Here is a 16,724-nt window from a genome sequence, read left to right as displayed (position 1 = left end):
ATGGATATCTGTGGTCAAAACTGAATCACTTACTGAAAAGTTCAGCGCACGGTTTTTAAATCTTGTGTAAGCACGTATTATATTTAATTGTTTATATACTTGTGCTTCTGTACGTATATACTACACTATATTTAGAAAAAGTTTATTAAAGTCCTTCAGAAAAAAAATCTAGTATGTACGTTATTGAATAGAATATGTCAGTAAATGTTTATTTAAAATTAGATTTCGGGTCTAATGAGATCACACCCACACACCCACCCACACGCACACACACACACACACAATCTATGTAGTAGGTACTATACCTGTGAATCCTGTAACCTGAAGAATCTGTACAAAATCTACGATCATGAAAACCAGCAACACTTTAGCACCATTACATATGGTTGAGAACTGGCTTCTGTAAGTTGTGCGAGTTAGAAATATTCGCTTCGAAAGAATACAGTGTTCAGTAGGAGCGATATATATATATATATATATATACATACATACGTTAAAAATCTGATACCACGTACTTGCTCTTATCATCACTGACAGCAATCAATTGTCAAACTATAATTTCCACATACTTTCTCATCCCGCCCTCTTTTTTCATAATTTCCAAAATAAAAATACAAATACGAATTCTCTTTATTCTGAGTGATGAACACTGTCATAGTATTAAGAACTATTATGAATAATAAGTTTTAGAAAGATATTTATAACTAAAATGCGCAACTTTATAAATTAAGTTTTAAATGCACCATCTTAATAAGATGGAGTAGATGTAATTTCATTTTCATTTCGTTCTCAGATGAATATGTAATTAGTCATGTGATATCCTCAATATGTTAATGGCGTTATTTTTATCAAATATAAAGATGTCTCTCTATTGAGCCATGTCTATACAGTCCGCCAATATATTTCGAAAGTCTCTCTCTCTCTCTCTCTCTCTCTTTCATAAAAGTCATTAATTCAACGTCTGAAATTGTACTGTTGCCTGGACTGTGGTTACTTATTTGCACTATAATTCGTGTAATGTATGATGGTCTTCTGTTACTCGGAAAATACACTTATTTCTAAAATATAATCAACTTATTTCAGTGATAACCTAATCAATCCAAGTGCATGAATAAAGTTTACTAAATGAGGTATAGTCTCCAATTGTTTTAATATGACCGTTTAATGTTGGAAAGAGATTACAGACATCCATAAATTTCATAACTCTCTGAGGAAAAGGACGTTCTGAGTGTTTGATAATGGGGCAACTGGCCGTTACAAAGCATTAAATAAAAAAAGCAATATTTATCTACTTGTGCTTTGTTTTTCATTGATTAATGTTTGACTGTTCACAATATTGACTAGAATTTCATTTATCCCTGAGATGAGTCGGTTGAATTGTTTTTCAACTAACGATTTACATACTGTTAACAAATCGAAATTCTCATGCACCGTATAAAATATAAAAGATTATTTTTAGAAAGAAATAGAAGACATATATTATGTTTTACACACTCAAAGGCTATTAAATACTGATATATTGATAATACTCCGAAATTCAGCGCGCGCAGGAAATATGGAAGACATATTTCATTTAGCATGAGCTGCTTAAAAATATTTTCGTAAAATGAAGGCCATTCACAAACTTATGCAAGAAAACTTAAAACAAAATAATGAAAATAAAGGTAGAGAAAAGAATCTTGAACTAGTAGTAGCTTGGAACTAACTTTTGCATACTATACTTACTCAAAGACTATGTCAATCAACTTTTTCTCTATTTTTTTAGAGTTCAATACGATATAAAAATACTAGCGATATTTAAGAAAAATTTGTAAATTCCTATTAATATGACTTTTTAATTTATTTTCTTTTTCATAATTCAAATTATATATATTCTTTTTCAATCTGCGCTCCGTTTTCCCAGTGAATGTCATAGGAGAAATTAATTTTTCTCTTTAATTTAATTTTAATGTATTGTATACATTAAAGCATATAAATAAATAAATAAAACTCGGAAAGCAACCAATGTAAAGTGGAATACATAAAAGTATATGAAAATGGTTTAAAATTGAAAAATGAGAAAAAATGATCCACTCTTATTGCATCAGTATTCAGACCAGTCTCGTCGTACCTCTGTAAATAAAAACTATAAAAAAAAAAAAAATTAGATGAAATTATTTATAATGACGATGCAGTGAAGTACTTTCTATTGTAAAGACAGCATAATAAGCATAAAGATGTCTGAAACTTCGTTAATGCTTATGAAATAAGTATATTAATACAGAAAATATTATATATAATATTTTCTGTATTAAAAAGTCTATGTACGGTATCAGGCCTATTAAATAAGCTTCTATTAGTTATTTAAGAGATCTGGTACCGTGTATAAAACCTAACTTCATATGCTGCCCTGAAGAGTACCTTGTGGTCCTCCCTGTACTCAACACACGGCAATAACAATGCCCATAATAAGACAGTCACGTGAAAAAAAAAAATAGCAGTCTAATTATATAATGATACGTCGACTTGAAATATGTGATCAAAATAACAAATATACTGCTAATAGATAAATGTGCTCATAATTGTGTAATAATTGTATCAGAAAAGTAATAATTGTAATATCTTAATTGTACGCATAATAACAATAATTAATAGTAATATTAGATATATCAATTAGACTGCTAATCGTAGTTTTAGTAGTCTAATTATATATCTGATGACACCTAAAACATCTTCACAAAATCCAAGCATTGGCGTCGAAAGATGTGAAATGTTAAATATACTACTATGATTATAGTACCCCTACTACATGTGTGTGTGTGTGTGTGTGTGTGTGTGTGTGTGTGTGTGTGTGTGTGTGTGTGTGTGTGTGTGTGTGTGTGTGTGTGTGTGTGTGTGTGTGTGTGTGTGTGTGTGTGTGTGTGTTGTCCTCATAGATATATGCTTCCAAGCAGATATATCTATGTTACTTAATGGCAATATATAGATATTTAGCTAGTTAAAATACGTATATTCATATTTATAAAAAAATAATAATAATAAAGTACTCTGCATTTTGTACTGAATCTTTGTACTATTACAGAAAATATTATATGTTTCATTGTAAGTAAATACTCTGCATGATAGTAAACCTTGTCATTTTGAAAAAAAAAAAATATTAGTAGCAGTAGTGGAAGAAAAAGAAGCAGAAGAAGAAGAAAAGAGGGCTCTTTGGTAGCACATAGTAGCATGCCGCTAAGTTTAAAAAAATATTTATATACCTGTATGCACATTTATGTATGAAAAAAAAGTTTGATTGATTTATCGAAAAAATATATATATTATCATAATGATCATTTTTGAGGATAAAGCATCACATTAATTATAAGATTAACAAGAAAATACCAAAATTCTGAGAAAATCAGGAGTGTACCTATTCTTATGAACCGTCTTCTCTTGAATGATTGTCTGTCATATAAAAAACCTAGCAGATACCTATGAACAGATAAATCCACACCTGGTTCGCGATGGGTAAGTAAAAAAAAAAACACGTAACCATTTAAAAAAGAGTGAAAAACCATTTAAGCTTCATTAGATATTATAACACCAAGATTCATTTAATAAAATGAGAAATGGTAGAGCCTCTGCAACTAATGGCTCAGTTAAGTAAGTTTGAGCGCGGTTAGTAGTTGGAAGGGGCCCAATCGTTCGATATTGTTGGCACATTCTCCCTCGATGAGTCTTTGGACTCCCTGGAAGTGTCAAATAATAAAATGATTTTCTTTTTCTTTTCTACTTCGAATTCCCATTGATGGTGAGCTTACCCACGATTTTTGGTTACCCAGTCAGAAACGAGGAGTGAAGGATTTCCAACAAATCATCAAGTAAAATAATTTCAGGAACTTTTTACCTTACTCCTCATAACCTGAATATTTCACGGTTACGACTTCACCTTTACCAGAAGAATATCGTAAGTGAAAGAGAAAAACGTGCAGTGTAGACTTTAAATCGAATCTATGTGATGTTCTACGTTCGGTAAGATTAATCCGCTCCTTGTAATCAAAACTGACTCCTAGCGGCCATTTGATGAAATACTATATTAATATGCACTTTGTTTCTTTATGGAACTTCGCCTACGAAAAGTTATAAATCCGTTGCACTTTGTGTACGAAGGAGGGGCTAAGAATAATTTTTAATTAGTTTTTATTTATTTATTTTTTTATATATTTTCTATATAATCGGAAAACTCTGGTCTAAAGATCGAACATAAAACGTTTTCACGCATCTTCATTTATTATTTTCATAATGAATAATTATCTGAAAGAAACTATTATTTAGCTGCTGCTTTTCAAACCTTGATAACTTGCGTTTAAACCAATTTCAACATAATTACGAAATACAATGGAGCAGCCAAAACTTCCGTTTTCAGTTGACAGTCGCAGATGAATATAAAATACTCTTGCAACAACTGCAGCAGACACACGCGTTTGTGAATTTATTTTTAACCTGAAGGGATGAAGACGTGCATCAGTTAAATATACTTATCTGCATATGCGTTCTCTCGCTCTTTGTTAATGTTCAGAGTTCCAAGGTTAGTAGATCTCTGATGTCATAAAAATTAGTCTAAGTATTTGGAAGGTATGTGTGTGTGAAAAACAGAAACGACTATTTTTTAAACGAAAATATTTAGAGGATAATTTTAAAAATGATGTTCGATGTGACCAGTACCTAGAGAGAGAGAGAGACTATGAATGATTTGTTTCTGTTGAATCAAAACATTGGCGTTATCTTTATATCACACAAACATACGCCGCCATTTATTTTCCTTCATGTGTTGGCCGTGAGATGGCAGCACACTAGAAAATTACCTAGATTGCATGGCACAAAATGTGAAATAACATTCCTTGGAATGGATGCTATGAGACCATTTCCGCTTTCAAACATGCAGGTTGTTTTTTTTATTTATTTTTAGGGGAGGGGAGATGACTTTCATCACCCAGTGTTAAACTATCGCCACCCTGCTTACGAAACGGTTACGAAAATGCAGTGTTTGGTCTCTAGGGCAGAGATCGGCAAATGTGCAGACTGCGCCGTGATAAACACGTTCTGACAAGTCCATTCGTGCCAGTCGGCGATCGCCGCACACGGGAGGCGACCACAGATGCGACGAAACTATGTACTTATAGTCAATCAGTATGTGAGAGAGTGAGACAAACAGTGTTTCGTGTCTAAATAATTTATTTTAATAATTAAATTATTAGAGAATTATTTATTTTATTTAGGTAGGTATTTTTAATTGGGAAATATCGATGTAAAATGTTTTTTGATAAATTATATTTTATTATGCCCAGCTTCTCGTATGTATTTACTTAGGTACACGTTGACATAGTAAATAATTGCAAAACTTGTCATCTGCTGTTTTGGATACCTAAATAATAATTTTAAAAATTCTTTATTACAGCTTCACCGCAAGCATGGCATCTACAAAAAAAAAAGAGAAGAACTGAAGAAGAGCATCGAGAATTCAATCGGGATTGGACGGAGTCGTTCGCTTTCATATGCAACTCAGATGGCCTTCCGACTTGTCTCATTTGCCACGAAAAACTCGCACACAATAAGAAATCAAATTTAGAGAGACACTTCACTAAAAAACATACTCAGTTTGCTAGTAAATATCCAGCCGGCGAAGAACGAAAAAAAGCTGTCGACGATCCAAAAACAAAAACAGCAATCAAGTTCCATGTTAAATAACTGGACGCAATCTACAAGTAATGTTAATCTGGCAAGCTTCGCGGTATCACTAGAAATTGCAAAAAAAGGCAACCCATTCAGATGGTGAGTATGTCAAAGATTGCTTCACACGTGCATCTGAAGAACTGTTTCGTGATTTCAAAAACAAACCAGAAATCTTGAAAAAAATCAAAGATTTGCCACTATCCGCTAAAACAGTACAAGATAGAATAGCTAAAATGTCTTCAAATGTAACATATTTGCAGGTGGAAGATATTCAACCTTCTTCTGCTTATCACTTGCTATAGATGAGTCTTGCGACATAAAAGACACGGCACAAGTTGCCCTTTTTGTCAGGTATATGTCTTCCCAAGGTCCAAAAGAAGAACTTCTAGGATTGCTACCGCTCTCGGGAGAAACTAGAGGGGAAGATATAGCGAATGCCGTGCAAAAATGCCTTGAAGACAATAAGATCGATTTAAATAAAATAGTTTCAATAGCAACTGATGGAGCCAGAAGTATGACAGGAAAAAATAAAGGGGCAACAACGATTCTGCGGAGCAAAATAAACCACGAAATTCTTACGTTTCACTGCATAATACACCAAGGAGCGCTTTGTGCCCAAACATTTCCGGCCGAAATAGTTGAGGTCATGAATTTGGTAATCAAGATTGTTAACAGCATCTTGTCAAAAGCACTCTACCATCGTCAGTTTAAAGAATTCTTAAACGAAATGGAGACTCAGTATTCCGACCTCCTTCTTCACAATAAAGTGCGATGGCTTTCCAAAGGTAAGGTGTTGAAACGTTTTGCTTTGTGCTTGAATGAAATAAATACATTCCTAAATGAAAAAGGCATTAATCACCCTGAATTAGAGAACGACAAATGGTTGCAAAAATTTTACTTTATGGTAGATATCACAGCGAAATTAAATGAGCTGAATCTAAAACTGCAAGGAAAGGGAAACCCAGCCTATGTTTTGGTAGAAGAATTGTTTGTTTTGAAGAAAAATTAATTCTTTTTGCAGAAGATATTCAGAGCGGTAAATTACTTCATTTTCAATTTCTAAAGCAATATCGCGATAAAACCAGTGCAACTGTTGACACGAATTACTTCAGCACAGTTATAAAAAAAAATTAAAGATGAATTTGCTGACAGATTTGAGCAATTCAAAACCAACAAAACCACTCTAGCATTCATAGTAAATCCTCTCAACACAAATAGTAACGAAATCCACGTTGAGCCATTTGGAATTGATACTGGATCTCTAGAAATGCAACTGATCGATTTAAAAAGTAAAGCTTTGTGGAGTGGAAAATTTACAGAGTTGAAAAGCAAGTTGGAAGAGTTGGAGGTCCAGAAATGTATGTACGTAACGCAACAAAAGTGGACAGCTTTAAAAGAAATGCCGCGAGTTGAGGCACTTATATTCGACGCATGGAATAGTCTTCCAGATTGCTACAGTGAGGTGAAGAAGTTGGCATTTGGATTGCTGACTATCTTCGGATCGACATATTCGTGCGAGCAAGCGTTCTCTTGCATGAATATAATTAAAAGTAAAGTAAGAAGCCAACTAACAAATGAAAATTTAGAGTCGTGTTTGAAACTTAAAACAACAAGTTATGAGCCAAATTTATCCAAACTTTCTAAAACCATGCAAAGCCAACGCTCCCATTGAATTTGTTAGCTCAAATGTATGTTATAGTTTTTTTTTATTTTAAGTACAAGTTACATTGTTTAGTAAAGTTTAAATTTTCTACTTGAATAACCATGCAAAGCCATCGCTTCTATTGAATTTGTTTGCTCAATTGTTTGTTATTGAAGTATAAGTTAGTGCTGTAAGTAAATGTTTAATTGTTTTAATTTTTTACTTAAATAATAAGTAATTATCTAATAATGCCATATATATATATTATCTAATTTGTTGTGAAAAACACTACTTATATATGAATAAATAGATATTTTTTCTTATGAATAAATAGATTAGTTTTTTTTTTATCAAAAAACTTTATTTATGCGAGTACTATTTATTGTTGGCAAGAAAACATTTTGTGGCTCTTTAAAAATTTTGTAAATTGTAATTTTTGACTCTTCTGACTCAAAAGGTTGCCGAGTAGTATGGGTCCCACTAGTGACAAGATCAAGATAAGATAAGGAATTGTGACGTGTTGGTTGATGACGTCATTGTGTGTGACGTCATGGGTATGGGATGTTTGGAATTTCCCTGTGGGCATATGTGTCAATGGCTTCAGTTCTTGTGTTTTGGTTCGCATATGGAATTATGGGTGATGGAAGAGATAAGGATTCGTGTTGTGATTGGTGGTGCACTGGTGACAAGATGAAGATCAAGATAAGATAAGGAATCGTGACATGAATGTTTGTTGTTATGAGATGTATATAAGTGACGTCATTTGTTATTTGTAAATAAATGTCGTCACTTGTTATTTGTAAATAAGTGACGTTGTTGTTTTGAATGGAAAAGGGAGATATATTAGAGATAAGGATTCGTGTTGTGATTGGTGGTGCACTAGTGACAAGATGAAGATCAAGATAAGATAAGGAATCGTGACGTAAATGTTTGTTGTTATGAGATGTAGATAAGTGACGTCATTTGTTAGTTGTAAATAAGTGACGTTATTGTTTTGAATGGAAAGGGAGATATATTAGTGTATAAGTAATGGTGTTGTCATTGGTGGACACTTCTGACAAGATCAAGATCAAGATAAGATAAGGAATCGTGACGTGAAAGTTTGTTGTTATTGATTTTGGAATTTCGCTGGGGCCCTTGTCTGTCAGAAATATCACTTGATGTTTTTGGTTCGTTTATTGCCTTGTGGGTGATATTTAGAGATAAGAATCGTGACGTTATGTGTTTGGAAATTCACAGTTTCGAGGTTTTCTGAATAATTTAATTATATGCTATGTCACTCAAACATACAGGTTTTTTTTTCCATACCTCATCTGTATTTTCTTCTATATTCATATTCTAATCAAGTTCATATTTTTTATTCATAATTCATCCAGATATTTTGATTTGTCTAAAAGTAAGATCTTAAAATTCAATAAATAAATAAACAAATCGTGTGTGTATTCACGGTTATTTCAAAAGTGTTCTTACTTAAACATACATAACACATCAAAGACACTGTTTGTTCTTTTAAGTTTACATATTTATTTCACATATATTATTTACAATGCAATATGCAGAAATAGGAATTTACATATATCAACAATGCAAAGGGTGTTTTTCTTGGTGTAACTTTTCTTTGAAAAAAGAAAAAAAAAAAAAAACTTACATTTCTTTCCAGAATGGGAACATCATGGTATTATCTAGGTTTTCTGAATATTCCAAATTGTTGATTAACATATATTCACAGAACACAAACACAAGTCTGAAAAGAGTTTTCATTATAGGGTACTGTGGCTAACATATATTCACACCACAAAACACACAAAACATAGGAGTTGAAAGATATTTCTGTAAATAACAAGAAAAGCTAGTGGACTACTTAATTTACTTTAGTATCCGTTTGGTTCTCTGTATTAATTCTTTCCCAATGTTGGTGGGAAAGTCTATGCGCTGTTTTGTTAAGGGTAAGTGTTATTTCCGGTTTCGAATTCCGATTGCTGTTAGAGTATGGAATTCTGACAAGTGAAATTAGTATTATTATTCTTTTTTCAAATTGATTGGTTATTTTCTGTATTTTACTTTTAAAGGTCATATTCTAACAGAATAACTGAGTAGAATTAATAAATATATAAAGTATATGTGAATTTATTTTCCAACATTGAATATTTCTCATTAAGTCTTATCTTAAAGTTGCCCAAGCTTGGTGGGAAAGTCTATGTGCCATTTTGTTTAGGTTAAGGGTTATTTCCGGTTTCGAATTCCGATTGCTGTTAGAGTATGGAATTCAGACAAGTGAAATTTTTATTTATTTTTTTTTTTCAAATTGATTGGTTATTTTCTGTATTTTACTTTTACAAGTCATATTCTAACAGAATAACTGAGCAGAATTAATAAATATATAAAGTATATGAGAATTTATTTTCCAACACTGTATATTTCTCATTAAGACTTATCTTTAAGTATCCGGTCACCTTTTTTGTATGTAGGTGAGAAATCGTGTTTTTTGTTTCGAACTCTTGGTTTCCGTTGGGAAATTACCAATATAACTATTAATTTTACCTTCGATTCCTTGTGCTCTTAACCTATTTCTGTAAGTAGAATTTATTTGCGAATTATTTTCCCACACTGTTAATTTTCATTAACATTGTTTGTAGATAACTGAGTGACTCATTTCCGATCAGTCGGTCATCGTTCTTTTCTTACCTGTATAGATAACGGTTACTTCAAAGGTAAAATTTTTCTCAGGGATGTGTATTAGTCAACTTTCTGATGGGTAGCAAAGGTTCGTAATTTGACCTTGTGTGATCGTTGAGAACTAAGTTATTCATTGTCACATGATGTGATTATTCGTTTTCCATTGGTTCTAATTTTTTTATAAATAGACTCAAGGGTCGCACGTTTCATTTGTTTGAGTTTCTAGTATTGGTAAATTTTGTATGCATTCAGAAGATTATTATAGTTTCAAAATGAGTTTTCCTGGAGAAAAGGTAAGTTAATTTTGTCATTTTATAGCAATGTCATGTGAATTTTAGTGACTACATTAGCGATTTTGTCTATAAAGTTATAAGGTGGTTTTTGCAATGGAAAATAAAAATCATGTTCATGATATTCATTCTGTTTTGTGTTAAGTGAAATCCCATAAGTCATATATATATATATATATTATTTTTTTTTTTTTTGAATTTTTGATTGGGAAAAGATATTGAGTGTAGTTATTTAGTAATATTGTATTAGTGAAACCATCGCATAGTGTCGAAATTGCTAATAAATTATGATGAGTAACATTTAATTTATTTTTGGTTATTAGGATTTTTTGGGGAAAATTTTGAGGGTTGATGTTTAGTAAAAGTGTGTTAGTGAAACTTTTATGTAGTATTGAAATTGCTAAAATCACCTTGAGTTTTTATTTCTAAACGATATTTCTGAAATCTAGAAAGTAATTTTTTATTTATTTATTTATTTTTTAATAGCGATCATCTGTTATTCGGTTTATTGATGGTAATGGGAATATATTCAATCATCAACCCACCATTATAGATGTAGATTTGACTGAAGAAAATGAGGAAATCACAGGACGTGGTATTAATTCTAATATAACAATCGCTGGTGTGGCTGGAGGAAGTCGCGAACCCTCCCCAAAATTTATATGATTCACATTCAGTTACTGGATGTGAAACTAAACTCTCTACTTCTACAACTATCGAACCCTCACTCTACAAGGACTTTTATACTGTTTCGGTGGCCCGATCACGTAAATCTATCAAGTATCAAACTCGACAATTGGAGTATCAAGTTCGATTTCGTGATCTGGAACTCTTTTCACCACAGTGTTTTTTTGATATATTTCGAGATATGCTTAATGAAATCATTCAGCGTTTATCGGGTTCTGGAACTTTTTCTCACGTTCGGTTGGGTGTTAGTGCATCCAGTTTAGAAAGCAACATAAACTTACCGTTCATGTTGCTTTCTGAACTAACTATCCAAAGGATAGTTGATGCTTTTTATGCTGTCGCCCAATCGAAACGTGAGTTTCTATTGGCAAATGATCTGATTATCGATGTCGTACTTATCAATATCAGTAACAATGGTGGTGGCAGAACCAATGTTAAAAGAAGAACGCTGCTTAGCCTGGATGAATTTGTGAAAATCAAAAGAGCTGTTGTGGAAATTAACAACAAAGACAATCTTTGCATGGCCCGAGCGCTTGTTCTGGGTGTTTCTTCACATAGTGATGATGTTGCAACATACAGACAAGTGTGTTTAGATTGTAAACAGATACAAACAAAGAGGGCTTTAACTCTCCACAAAATTGCAGGGGTTCCGCTCATTTCTTGCGGTATTCCAGAAGCAGATCTCTTTCAAAAGCATTTGACTCCGGAATACCAAATCGTAATTTTTTCGGCAGATGCTGATTTTTCTGTGGTGTTTCGGGGGCCAAATGCAAGTAAACAGATTTGCCTTTTATACCACAACTCTCATTATGATTTAGTGCGTAGTGTGCCTGCTCTGTTTGGGAATAAATATTATTGCCCCAGTTGCTTTCACACATACAGCACTTCTATGAAATTGCATATGCATAGATGCCAAAATGTGTGCACCCGCTACCGCACAAACGCCAATCATAGTGTGCAGAACCTTCTTTTGTGCAAGTTATGCAATAGGTTTTTCTACGGCAACGAATGTCTGAATTTGCACATACAAAATAATATTTGTTCAAAATTCCATCGTTGCGGACAGTGTTTGACTACTTTCTCTACAGATAAAAGTCACATCTGTCCACCTAAAAATTTCTGCAACTACTGCAAATTAGTTCACCCAAAACAGAAATGCTTTGTGAAGAAATCGGAGGTCTCAAATAAACAGGTTTCTATGGGTTTTTTGATACAGAAACTATAGCTAAAAATCATCGTCATGTACCAGTATTATGTATAGCTGATTTTGGTAGTCACGAACGCGAGTTCTGGGGTGAAAACTGTGTGGGTCAGTTTCTAGATGAGTTGTTTTCTGTCAGGAATATCATGAAAAGAGATCGAGATGGTAAAATCCTTCGTACTGTCAAACCAAAATACGAAAATATTCGTGTAATTGCACACAATTTTCGTGGTTTTGACGGGTATTTTATTTTGGAATATCTTTTTTCAAAAACTTTCCAACCCCGTGTAGTGTTTGACGGATCGAAGATACTTGCTATCTATTATGACCCTTTAAACATCATATTTCTTGATAGTTTTTCCTACATTAGTGTTGCTCTTAGGAAACTCCCAGCCATGTTCGATCTCCCAGAAGTTCGTAAGGGTTTCTTTCCTCATAAGTTTCACACATCCGATTCTCTGGATTATCGTGGAGTCATCCCCGAAAAATCATATTTCCAGCCGGAATTTATGAATAAAGAAACTCGTACAGAGTTCGAGACTTGGTACGAAAATCGGCTAGACACTGAATACTGTCTGAAAGCGGAACTTTTAGCTTATACGAAAGATGACGTGCGTGTTTTGCGTGATAGTTGCAACACTTTTCGCACTCTCTTCATACAGCTCACCCAGATTGATCCCTTTCTCCATGACATTACAATTGCAGGAGTATGTTTGAGAGTATTTCTCCAAAACTTTTTGAAACCTAACACATTGGCCATACTTCCTGCTCGGGGTTACATAGGGGCAAACGTACAAAGTCGAAAGGCTTTGGCTTGGCTCAAATGGCAAGAACAACAGAACAACATAACCATACAACATGCACGTTCTGTGGGGGGGGGGAAGTCCGCATCGGACCTTATTTTGTCGATGGGAAATGTGGAAGCATTTTATATGATTTTTACGGTTGCTTCTTCCATGGTTGTCAGTTTTGTTACAACCCAAATACATTCCAACCATACAGAAATACAAACATGATAACCCTTTTTGAGCAAACGAACGATCGCGAAAACTACTTTCGTAGCCAGGGATTCGACGTTATCTCAATTTGGGAATGTCAGTTTAATGCAGAAATTTCTGAAAACTCACCCTTGAAAACCTTTATTGCTGCTCTTAATATTCCAGATCCCATATTACCTCGTAGTGCTCTGCATGGTGGCAGAACCGACTGCTACAAAATGTATCACAAAATTCAGTCAGAAGGGGAAGTTATTCGCTATTTGGACTTCAATAGCCTTTATCCATGGGTTATGAAATACCATGTATTTCCTATGGGGCATCCCGAAGTTATTATCGATAATTTCGACTATTCTCCTGGGGTATACTTTGGTATTTGCCATGCAAAAGTGGAAGCACCTACTGATCTCTTTTTACCGGTTTTGCCCATCACAGTTAACGAAAAATTAATCTTCCCCCTGTGTGGAAAGTGTGCTTCCGAAATGACCCCATTATGCTCTCATACGGACCGATCATTTACAGGTTATTGGTGCAGTCCAGAGTTAGATTTAGCACGTTCTCGCGGTTATAAAGTTATTGAATTTTACGAGGTGTGGCACTTTTCTCAAAAATTTGAAGGGGAAGAAAACTTCTTTGCTCACTATATTGATACCTTTCTGAAGCTGAAACAGGAAGCATCAGGATGGCCTGAAGGTCAAAACCGACAGGCTTATCTGGACGAGTTTTTGCTAAGGGAAGGTGTTATGTTAAATAGTGAGCACATTAGTAAAAACCCTGGTAAACGTTCACTTGCTAAGCTTTGTTTGAATTCTCTATGGGGAAGGCTTGGCATGAGAATGTTAAGAACTCAGACCCAGGTGATTTCCTCTTATGAAGACTTCGTAGAACTTTTTTTAGATAACAGTAAAGTTATCCAAGATGCCAGGTTAGTTTCAGAAGAGCAGATGATGGTTGCCTACTCGCCTGTTGAAGGCACTGAGCCTGAAAATAGGAAAGGGAATGCTGTCATCTCCTCATTTGTAGCTGCCTACGGTAGGATAAAGTTATACGAGGTCATGGAACCTTTGCAAAGACGGCTTTTATACACAGATACTGATTCTGTCATTTTCATTGAAAAACCGGGCGATTACTCACCGTCCATTGGTTGCCCATCACAGTTAACGAAAAATTAATCTTCCCCCTGTGTGGAAAGTGTGCTTCCGAAATGACCCCATTATGCTCTCATACGGACCGATCATTTACAGGTTATTGGTGCAGTCCAGAGTTAGATTTAGCACGTTCTCGCGGTTATAAAGTTATTGAATTTTACGAGGTGTGGCATTTTTCTCAAAAATTTGAAGGGGAAGAAAACTTCTTTGCTCACTATATTGATACCTTTCTGAAGCTGAAACAGGAAGCATCTGGCTTGGGGAGCTAGGTGACGAACTCGACGGTGACTTTATTGTTGAGTTTGTTACCACAGGCCCCAAATCTTATTCCTACAGAACGCGGGGGGTAAGATTGTGACCAAATGCAAAGGCATTACTTTAAATTCTCGCGCGGCCACTGAGATTAATCTGGAATCTATGATTGCAGCAGTAAGGGGTGAGCCACAAAACATCCAAATTCCTGTACCATTTTCTGTCCACAGAGACAAATGGAGCTGTCAACTCAAAACGACCTCCGTAACAAAAAGATTTGGATACACTTTTGCGAAGCGCATAGTGTCAACAGACACATGCACTTTTCCCTATGGGTATTTTAAAGGATAATTCCTTACACTCACATACCCCATAAGCAAAAGATGCCATCTATGGGACAGAAAACTAAACAACATTCTACCTGGTAGGTAAAAATCCATGGTTGTTTCCCAACACGATGATTTGCAGTGTCGCCCTTCTCTTGTACATTTTTAACATCAATGTTATTGTTACTATTATTCCACAATAGCATTTTTTTTTTTTAGAATTAAAAAAGAAAATTCGCCTTGGCATGATTACATGGTGACTGTGATAAAAAAAAATGTTGACAAGGAGATTTTTTGATATTAAAACAAGTATCTATTTGTTTTTACATGATCTCTGATTATATAAAAACAATCACAGTCTTATTATGTTATCATTTTCAATATGTTCATACATCCATTTACATGTATAATTTCGGGAGCTACTCAGTCAGGAAAAACAACATTCGTGTTGTCTCTCATAGAACATTGTAATCAACTAATCAAACCACCACCGGAACGAATCGTTTACTGTTACAGTGAAAATCAAGATAAATTTAAAAAATTTACCAATATAGAATTCTTGAATGGTTTGAAGTTACCTGAATTTGATTCTAATGTGAGAAATTTACTCATAATCGATGATTTGGTTCACCAGGCTAAGGACAGCACGGAAATAGCTGATGTATTCATAAAAGGTTCACATCACCGTAACCTTAGTGTCATTCTACTGACACAAAATTTATTCTGTAAAGGTACACATTTTCGTACAATTTCTCTCAATAGCCATTATGTTATTGCTTTTAAAAATCCCCGAGACTCTTTGCAGTTTTCTCATTTAGCTTCCCAAGTATTTCCAGGACAAACGAACGTGTTAGTTCAGATTTATAAAGATGCAACACGGGAACCCCACTCATATTTAGTTTTAGACTTTAGACAGGAAACACCTGATATTTTACGCTTGAGGTCACGGATTTTGCCAGGAGAAGAACCCAATACAGTATTTATCCCTGAATGGCTGATAGACTCAAACGCTATGAATATCTCATCAAGTACTTATCTCATTCCTCTCCCAAACAAGCAAATGATGCTTTAAAACATTGCACCTCCAGCCAAATCACCACACTCTGTGAAATTTGCAAAAATGTTTTATGTGGAAATATTCCACTAAAAAACAAGCAAAAGTCACGCCTACGAAGGAAAAAAAAATTATAAGAGCACTAAGTAACAAATCGCTTCCCTTCATAACCAGAAGAAAACTGGTTTTACAGCACGGAGGAGCACTGTTCCCATTATTAGGCAGTATCATTGTTCCTTTATTGACTTCACTTATTAGAAAATGAATATGTTTAAAAAGTTTACACTTCTCCAATCACCAGAGGAGCGTGAATTGTATACACTTGATGATGAAATGAGTGCTATTTTAAAAATAAGAAATAAACATGCAGATGAGAAAGTAAAAGCATATTTAAATGTTCTGCAAAAGTATTTAGGGTTGAAAAACCAATTGGCTCTCACAGAAGGAGAGCAACAGGAACATAGAATACCACGTCCAGAACCTTTACTGAACAAATCAAATACCCAGAACCATTCCCATCAACCATCAACGTCAGCCAGTCCCAGTGAAGAAAATGCTTCCACTCCAATCCCTCCCCGCAAGAGAGCTCGAAGAAGGAGTACCAAATTCATCTCTCTATCTCCCCGAAAGCTGCGTGGGAATAAGAAACTGGTTTGGAAAAAATGGTAAGTGAAAAAAAAAACAATTATTATTATTTTATTTTTTAATTATTTTTTTATTTTCAGTAAATGATCTGTAACAGCATTAGTTACTACAATA

The sequence above is a fragment of the Typopeltis vanoorti genome, chromosome 12 (genome assembly GCF_054136105.1).
Source record: "Typopeltis vanoorti isolate ZY-2024b chromosome 12, IOZ_Tvanoo_1.0, whole genome shotgun sequence".
NCBI lineage: Eukaryota > Metazoa > Arthropoda > Arachnida > Uropygi > Thelyphonidae > Typopeltis > Typopeltis vanoorti.
This window is presented reverse-complemented; position numbering follows the sequence as displayed.